At 41.6% G+C, this 10,119-nt stretch overlaps 1 pseudogene; it reads left to right on the top strand.

The window, feature by feature from the left end:
- The first annotated feature begins 5,679 nt into the window (after positions 1-5,679).
- LOC108306878 lies at positions 5,680-9,089 on the top strand (annotated as a pseudogene).
- Positions 9,090-10,119: the final 1,030 nt, after the last annotated feature.

The following is a 10,119-nucleotide window of genomic DNA, read 5'->3' as shown; positions in this document are numbered from 1 at the left end:
GGAGAAAAACCACGCTTGGCAATTCATTCTGAAAAAAATAATTTAAAATTAGGGAATATAAATGAATCTTATATTCAACAAAGTATGATCATAGCAGTAACTATCCACTGACTCCCAGAACCAACAAAGAATGAATCCGGTGTTGACCAGGTATTTGTGCCACAAATTTTCTAACCAAATTATAACATGTTGGCAAAAATCTTCTGAAGTCCTGGTAATTCTTCTAAAGACCTCTTTAATCCTGAGGTACATAAATGGTTCTCATGGAAACCTCTCTGGGGTTTCCATGAATTTCCTTGGTGACTGTCTCTTCTTCAACTGTTACCTGATCTAGCCCATCCAAAATCTCACTTGTTAGTTTTGATAGAGATCCATTGTCATTGTTGTCTTTATTTCTCTGTGAAAATATATCTGGTCAGTTTTCAGATTTTCTTTTATCGCCAGTTTTTAGAAATTTAATTGATGTGCTCTGGTATCGTTCTCTGAAGGTTCTTGTGCTTGGGGTTTCTTGTGCATTGAGTTTTCCTGTTTTGTAATTTTTGACATGCAGAAAATTTTGAGGCCGGGTGTAGTGTCTCCATCATGTAGTCCCAGCCTTTGAGAGGCCGAGGCAGGCAGATTGCTTGAGCCCAGGAGTTCAAGATCTTCCTGGGCAATAGGTGAGACCCCATCTCTACAAAAAAATACAAATATTAGCTGGGCTTGGTGGTGTGCCCCTGTGATCCCAACTGCTTGGGATGCTGAGGTGGGAGGATTGCCTGAGCCCAGGAATTTGAGGATGTGGTGAGCCATGCATTCCAGCCCAAGTAACAAAGAGACCTTGTCTCAAAAAAAAAAAAAGAAAGAAAGAAAGAAAATTGTGGCCCTCAAAAACCTTTTTTTTTAAACTCTGTCTTTACCATCTCCTTCAGGTACTCTAATTTCAGCTGCAATAAGACACCTGAAGTTGTCCCAAGGGTCACTGATGGTCTTTTCATTTAATAAAGCTTTTTTTTAACCATGTTTTCTAACCACGTTGGATTACATCTATTGCCCTGTCTTAAAATTAGCAAATATTTTATTTTGCAATATAAAATCTGCATTCATCTCATCTAGCGTGTTTTTCATTTCATGCCTTGTATTTTTTTATCTCTAGAAGTTTAATTTCTCTGTTTCTTATAACCGCTGTCTCTGACTTAGTCAGTGTTTTCACTAGCATATTTCCCCTAGTATAGTGAACAGAATGAATTGAGATATAATTCTGTTTTAAGTTACTTGTTCACTAATCTTATCTTTCTTAATTATGGGTCCATTTCCATTCAGGGATGTTTTTCTTTAATATGAGTTGAATCTCCTTTCCTTCCTGTCTGCCTTCCTTTCTTCATTTTTTTCTTCCTTCATCCTTCCCTCCCCTCCCTTTCTCCTCCCTACCTCTCTCTCTTCTGCTCTCTCTGTTCCTTCCTTGCTTCCTTCCTTCCTTCCTTCCTTTCCTCCCTCCCTCCCTTCCTTCCTTCCTTCTTTCCCTCCTTCATTTTTGTTTCAATTGAAACTCTGAGACTGAAACCAACTTGCTGACTGGAGGAAGCTAACTTGCTTCATGCCGAGAGTCACTTATCACAGAGCAGGGGAAAGCCTTCCTTTGCTTGGGATTGGCAATCAGACATCAAAAAGGTATCAGAGGGGGTTTTAAAACATGTCTTATGTGAAATCATCACCTACATTCCACACTGAGGTTACCTAGCTTCTTCAGGAGACGAAACAGCATCTCACTGGAGGAAAGTGAATCTCCATTTTTTGTTTGTTTGTTTCTTTTGCTAAAGTGAGCACATGTTGGTTTTTACAGGAAAATATCCTTGGTCCTTGACTTCTGTGGCATCCCATGAGCATCAGAACACTAACTGCCCAACATGCACAAGAACTGCTATTCATATCAATAAAACAAGATGGAAAATTAACTAAAGGCAGAGGTTTTTAGGGCCATTAAAATAATTCATCAGGGCCACATGTGGTGGCTCATGCCTATAATCCCAGCATTTTAGGAGGCCGAGGCAGGCGGATCATCTGAGGTCACGAGTTCAAGACCAGCCTGGCCAACACGGCAAAATCTTGTCTCTACTAAAAATACAACAATTAGCCATGCGTGATGGTGAGCACCTGTAATCCTAGCTACTCGGGAGGCTGAGGTGGGAGAATCGTTTGAACCTGGGAGGTGGAGGTTGCAATGAGCCGAGATTGCACCACTGCACTCCAGACTGAGTGACAGAGCAAGACTCCATCTTAATTTTTAAAAATAACAATAAGAATTCATCATAATATGTAGAGCTAAACAAGAGGCAAACCTGAATAAACAAAGTTTCTACATACACCCAAGTCATAGGATAGAATTCATGTTGAATATTCCAGCATTTCTTAAAAAGGCAGTTGAGGAATTTTTTCAAATTGTTTTATTGTTTTTTCTGTGGACATATTATCTATATGATTAGCGATTGAGACACTAAAAACAGCAAGTCCTACTCATCTTTTCATTGTTTTACTTAGAAAACTGGTTAAATTAGGGAGTAATTAAAGAACATCACAGGATTCCATTTGTAGCCAATTCTAGTCTCTTTTATCAGTAATTTACTTTGTCTTTCAGTTAGTTGTTCATGGAGAAAATAAATAAATTACTTATTCTAAAAGCAAACATCAACACATACGATGGGACACCACTCATCCTTCAGAATAAATGAGGACCACTACATGGATGAGCTTTGACAACATTACACTAAATGTAATGAGCCGGGAGAAATGTTTCCACATGTATAGGGAATCTAGAATAGGTAAAGTCAGAAACAGAGAGAAACATAGAGATTACTGTGAAATGAGAGTTGGGGGGTTGCAGAGTTATTGTTTAATGGACACAAAGTTTTGGTTTGGTACAATAACAAATTTCCAGAAACGAATAATGTGAGCGTACTTACTATCACTGAATCCTATACTTCAAATGGTTAGAATGGTAAATGTAATGTTATTATCTTTTATGACAATTTTTAAATGGCCAAAATAAGTACAAGTCAACATAACATTATTTATTTGCTTACTAGACAGCAAACTATATTATTAAATTTCATTATAAAAAGCTCAAATGTGAAATCTTTTTGTCCAAAAAAGTATGTCCAAAAAATAGATCAAAGTAGCTCTGAAAGTCCTTCAGACATTAAGAATAAGATAGCTGGGAAAGAAATAGTGCTGACCAGCTCTGACTGCCAGACAGAACCGTGGACAGCCTGAAGAGTCCTATCACTGACGTGTCCTCAAAAATTCCACCACAGGATAGACAGACATTCAGCAACGATTTGGCTTTGCTTTCAATTAAAAAGATCACCGTTTCATTTAATTTAAAAAGTTGAAATCCCATGGGATCACTTGCTGATTGCCATGACTTTAAAAACAGACATATTTAAGTTTTAACTCTGCTTTTAATTTTATAGAAAGAGTGTGCAAGTGTAAAGGAGGAGAGAAATTGTCACCTTTTTCTTTTCACACGAGAAAGCATGACTTCGAGATTGGCAAAGACGTAAAATGGGCAATCTTTATGAGATGCATCTGGGAGGGCTGATGCTGTCAATTGTACCCTTGAAATACTCAAGAGAAATAACAGCTGATATATACATCAGAACTTTTACTTAGATGTTCAAAGAGGCATTATTCATGATAGCCAAAGAAAACCCAGAATCAATCCAAATATCTACGTACCAATGAACAAATAAACAAAATGTAGCATATCTGCATAATAAAATGTTCAGCATTTACAAAGTAATGAGGTACTGATACATGCTACACCATGGATCAGATATATACATAATGTTACTCAGTCTTAAAAAACAAGGAAATCCAGCTATTTGTGGCAGCATGGATGGGCATAAAGGATATTATGCTAAGTTAAATAAGACCAGAAAGACAAATACCACATATTCTCACTGATACATGGAATCTAAAGACGTCAAACTCAAAGAAACAGAGAGTAGAAGGGAGGTGCAAGGGGCTGAGAAATGGGAAATTTGGGGACTTAATCAAAGTGTAAGATGAATAAGTTTTGGAAAATCAAATATACACTACAGTAACTATACTTAACAATAATACTAATACCACATAGCCCTGGTAAGTATACTTAAAAATACTTAAAATTTGCTGAGAGAGTAGATCTTAAATGTTCTCAACACATATAAACCAGGTAACTATATAAGGTGATAGACATGTTAATTAGCTTAAGTATGATAATCATTTCACTATATATATATATATATATATATATCAGAGCATCAGATTGTACATATTAAATGTATACAATTTTATTTGTCAAAAAATTGTAAGAGATCAATATTAACGCCACGTTTTCTTTTCAGTTACTGCAGCAAAAATGGATACGAGCAGTTGTAGACTTACGCAATTCTGCATTTCATGATGTATTGACATAATTCATTTCTGTTCCTTTTCCAGAGGATCAGGTCTCTTTGTGCATCATAACTCACCAGGCATGCTCCTTTCTCTGAAAAACATATATGTTAGGCCATCTTACTTTAAAATTAATGGTTTAATGAATAAAACACCACCAATGTATAGCCATTCCAAGCTTTATGCATCCATGTAATTATTGTTTTATAAGTAAAATCGTGTTGTTAAACTTTAGTTCCACAAAATCTAATATTCTGAAAGATCTGCCTTCTATCAGCAACATGAACCTCTCCAACATGTATTCAAATCTCATACTTGGAGCTGACCAAGAAGAATGACAGCCTCAGAGCCCGCCTGGGTTCAGCCATTCCTGCAAGGGATGAAGGTCTTCTGAAGTATCTGCTGGTGTGTATGTGGGCAGCAGAGCTGGCTTCCTGCCTCCAATTAACTGGTAAATAATGTTACAATCTGGGCTGCTCTGAGCCCAGATAAGATGGTTTTAGAGTGCCTCTTCTCAGAAAGGATACAGAAAGCTAATCAGAATGCTCAGCATAACTCCTCCCTGCTCAATGTCAGAAAAGAGGCCTCGTTTATTTCAAGTTACTCTGCTCAAGAAATTTTATTTTAACACGATTCACCAGAAACAAAGGTGACTACAACCAGCAGTAAGAAAATCTCAAGACATTATCAAATTGCTCGATATACTTCAGTTCTGTTTAGATTTACTGGGCTCCTACTATTTTAAAAGCACGGCCCTGGAATCTGGAGATACTAAGTGGAATAAGACCCCGTCCAGTCTCTCAAGGTCAGTGAAGGGATTGGTGACATTGGGCAGGACACACCATTTCTCTGGGTTCTGGCCGCCTTATTTATGAACAGCAAGAATTTGAGTAGTTGGTGTCTAAAGTTCCACTTGTGTTCAAAGGAACTTTTACAAACAAACAAAAAACTTTCTTATCCAGAAGTCCTTAGATAGCGGAGTAGGTTTTACCTTAAAATTCATATTTTTAAATGATAGCATCATGAACATAAAAGAGAGGAACCTATCTGGCCATAGTATTTAAATCACCCTTTGTTCTTGGTGTCGGAATATTGCAGTTTCTATTTTATGTCACCAAATTTTCCTATTCCGAGAAGCAAGGCAAATCAACCCACAATTTTCTACTAATTTTTCAGAAGCTGGGAATTATTTTCTAGTAAGAGAGCATGAAGCCACTTTTCTCACTCACACATATGTAGACATCTGAACTCCCATACCAAGAGGAGATGCCAGAAGAGGTGAGGTGAGGGGCTGCTTTGGCTAGTGAGGGCTCCCAGGGTCAGCATCCCAGCTCTTCTAACTGGAGGTGGGATGATACTGCAATCCAAGTCAAGCGCAGAACCAAAAACAAGGTGACAGCAGGTCGGCCAGAGAAGGCAGAGCCAAGGGAGCTCAGAGGTGACCCTGGAGACCTAGAGTGAAGTAACACAGAGTAGACCGATGCAGGAGACAATGTAAGCAGAGAAGGCAAAGCAAGAGTGTGATTCTGGGAAGTACCTGAGACCAGGTAGGTCCAGGCTAGGGGTTGCAGCGGGAAGGAGGCAGGATTAAAGGACCTGGCAGGTTGTGAAGACGCGTGTTTATGATGACCTCGTGTCCTGGCTATTCTAAGAAAGTCCCAATTTCAAACACCGTAGTATTTCTGTCAGATTCTGCAACCCAAGTGCCTTCATTCAGCTGCACTTGGCACCTCTGCCTGGCCAGGTGCTGGGCTAAAAATCTGCGATGTAGTCGGAACCAAGGTGTAGACTCTGCTTTCAGGTTGCCCACTGTCCTGTGCAGGGGACTAAGAGTTATAGTAAGTATGGTAAGAAGCTCAACTACCAGGTTATTGTTACATAAACCTAATCTCTCCCTCAAAATGATTATTTGTCATTACTCTGATCTGATCCTGTTTTAAGGAATAAAAGATTTTTTGGGAGGCTAAGGTGGGCAGATCACCTGAGGTCAGGTGTTTATGGCCAGCCTGGCCAACATGGTGAAACCCCGTCTCTATTAAAAATACAAAAATCAGCTGGGCATGGTAGCGCGTGCCTCTAATCCAAGGTACTCGGGAGGCTGAGGCAGGAGAATCACTCAAAGCAGAGGTGGAGGTTGCAGTGAGCCGAGATTGAACCACTGCTTTCCAGCCTGGGTGACAGAGTGAGACTCTGTCAAAAAAAGAAAGAAGGAAGGAAGGAGGGAAGGAAGGAAAGGAAGGAGGGAGGGAGAAAGGATTTTTGCGAAGTTTGCACACGAACACTGAGTGCTTTGAGGATAGCAGGCAATGAATACTCTAGGTCTTGGCTACAGTAATCACGAGCTGTCCACTTGGACACACCTGTGGCTGAGGCCTCCCACCAATGACCTGTATTCTCTCCTCCCTTGTTTCCATTATATTCTCCCTGTCCAATAAGCAGACCGCTGGCTACGCAAATATTCATGTCACAAAGAAGGAGTAACGTGATCACCAAATATCTTCAGCGCATGACATCTAACAGTCTAAAGATATTTTATATAAACAGATGTTTGCAGATGGAGGAGGGAGAGATGAATCCGGAAGGAAATCCTGAGGTTGGACAAATAATTTTGCGAGTTTGCACACATCACAAGGTATATCTCGCGTTTAGTGGACTGTCATATTTATTTCTTGTGTGGAATTTTCACTGGCTTCCCATTTAAATTGAAAAATAAAAGCAAATAAATATTTCTTTGCAAATTCTCTAAGTTAGGCCCATGGCCTGGGCTTGCAGGAGAGCAGCTGAGCTATGCTAGAAGGGCGGGAGAGGTGGCAACATCGCAGCCAGATCCAGCTCCGGGCACCAAACCGAGCGCGAAGCCAGCAGGTCCAAGACTGGACGCAGTGAATGGACTATCAGACCTGGGCATGCCAAGGAAGCAATTTCAAAGTTGGAAAAATACGATGATGTAGTTGCTGGAAAGTATACCATTGGCTTGGGCCAAGCCAAGATGGGCTTCTGTGCACGTAGAGAAATCAGCCCTTTGCATGCCTGTGCTTCAGAATCTTATGGAGAGAAATAACCTTTCCTATGATTGCATTGGGCAACTGGAAGTTGGAACAGAGACAGTCGTCGACAAATCGGTCGGTGAAGACTAATTTGATGCAGCTGTTGAGGAGTCTGGGAATATAGATAGAGAAGGAACCAACAGAACTCAGGCATGGTATGGAGTCCCAGCTGCTGTCTCCAGTGCTATGAACTGGACTGATTCCAGCTCTTGGGATAGACGGAACGTGCTGGGAGTTTTAGGAGATGTTGCTGGATATGCCACGGGAAACGCTAGACTTGCAGGTGGAGCTGCAGAGGTAGCTCTGCTAACTGGGCCACATGCAACTTTAATTTTTGAACGAGGGCTTCATGGGACACATATGCAACGTGCCTGTGACTTTTACGAGCCTGATACGCTCTCTGAATGTCCTGCAGTGGATGGAAAACTCTCCACACAGCGCTGCTTCAGTGCATGAGGCCACTGCTATTCTAGCAACCACAAAACATCTGTGTCCAGTGGCAGAAAGAGGGACATGATAGAAGGTTTTACCTTGAATAATTTTGGCGTCACTCACCATCTTGTAAACTGCTGAGTTTATCTCCAGCTCAGATGTTGCTGAATGACTTCCTTAATGATCAGAATAGAGATAAAAACAGTATTTAGAGTGGTCTGGAAGCCATTGGGGATGTTAAATTAGAAGACATAGATTTTCATACAGATGTGGAGACGGCGTTTATGAAGGCTAGTTCTGAACCTTCCATCAGAAAACAAAGACATCTTTGCTGTACCCAATCAAAATGGAAATACATACACATTGCCAGTATATGGCTTCCTGAACCAGTCCTAGCACAGGGCTCGCCTCAGCAGTGATCAGGGAAGACACCTGGAGTGTTCTTGTGTATGGTTCTGGTTCAGCCGTCACCCTGTACTCTCTCTTTTTTTTTTTCTTTTTTTTTTTGAGATGGAGTCTCGTTCTATCACCAGGCTGCAGTGCAGTGGCACAGTCTCAGCTCACTGCAACCTCTACCTCCCGGGTTCAAGCAATTCTCCTGCCTCAGCCTCCTGAGTAGCTGGGACTACAGGCACATGCCACTATGCCCAGCTAATTTTTATATTTTTAGTAGAGACGGGATTTCACCATGTTGGCCAGGACATTCTCGAACTCCTGACCTCAGGTGATCCACCCACCTCAGCCTCCCAAAGTGCTGGGATTAAAGGCTTGAACCACCACGCCTGGCCCACCCTATGCTCTCCTAAAGTTACACAAGATGCCACACCAGGGTCTGCTGTTGATAAAATAACAACAAGTTTATGCGATCTTAAATTAAGACGTGACTCAAGAACTTGTGTGGTGCCGGATGTCTTTGTTGAAAACATGAAGGTCAGAGAGGACACCTATTATTTGGTCAACTCTATTCCCCAGGGCTCAAGAGATTCACTCTTTGAAGAAACATGGTACTTAGCTAGGGAGGATGAAAAGCACAGAACTTACGCTCCGTGTCCCTCTCCAAAGGATGCCGCTTTGGATGAAGGAGTCGGACTTATGCATTCAAACACGGTAATTCCAAGCCCTGCTAAGAACGTGCCAAGATTCCCTGCCACAGCAGCAGAAACGGGAGCAGCTGTCATTAGTAACTGGGAATGTTAAGATATTCTGTGAGGTGCTAGACTTCAGTGGGAGGGTGGGGATGGGATTACATGTTGTTCAAATTTTTGTGACTGACATGGAGCCTGGATGACCATCGTGTACTTGGGAAAGTCTCTTTTTCTCAATTTACTGGCATTTCTCATTGTGGTCTGGCCAATGCCAAGTGCACTCGAATGATGTTAAGGGCTCTGTAAAGCTTCATACCTCTCTGGGCATTCGTATGCATGAAGTTTGGTTTTCAAACATGGCACAATGAATACTGTACTTCCGTCAGAAGAAAGCAGAGGTACTAATCTTCAATTAATTTTTTTTAAACATATAAGGATTTTGTACTTTGAACAACAAGGTTACTGAAAGTACCTGTGGTTTTTGAAAAGCATTTCTAGCTTGGGGAATGTGGCCTTAAAATTCGACATGCACAGATTCTTTGACAATGGCAAGACAAGCCCAGGTGTGCCGCCTCAGGCCTGTAATCAGAGCACTTTGGGAGGCCGAGGTGGGTGCATTGCTTGGGCCCAGGAGCTCGAGATCAGCCAGGGCAACATGGCAAAACGCTGTCTCTACTAAAAATACCAAAATTAGCAGGGCAGGTGGCATGCGCCTGTGGTTCTAGCTACTTGGGAGGCTGAGGTGGGAGGATCGCTTGAGCCTGGGAGACAGAGGTTGTGGTAAGCTGAGATCATGCCACTAGACTCCAGCCTGGGTGATGGAGTAAGACCCCATCAGAAAGAAAGAAAGAGTGAGAGAGGAGAGAGGGAGGGAGGGAGGGAGGGAGGGAGGGAGGAAGGAAGGAAGGAAGGAAGGAAGGAAGGAAGGAAGGAAGGAAGGAAGGAAGGAAGGAGCCAAACAAACATACCCTTTTTTCTAATATTGACAAATCCTGCGGAGGAAGAAAGCAGTTGGGACAGTAAAACCCTGGTTCTGGAACGTTGTTTTAAGTCCAGGCAGCCGAGACAAACGTTGTTGTAATGACCTCTGAACAGAGAGACGCCGACTTTGAGCAGTCTTCCGGTTTGGGAAACACGGTGCA

Source organism: Cebus imitator, unplaced genomic scaffold, assembly GCF_001604975.1.
Source record: "Cebus imitator isolate Cc_AM_T3 unplaced genomic scaffold, Cebus_imitator-1.0 Scaffold75, whole genome shotgun sequence".
In the NCBI taxonomy this organism is placed as follows: domain Eukaryota; kingdom Metazoa; phylum Chordata; class Mammalia; order Primates; family Cebidae; genus Cebus; species Cebus imitator.
The sequence above is the reverse complement of the archived record's forward strand: the minus strand, read 5'-3'. Positions and strand labels throughout refer to the sequence as shown.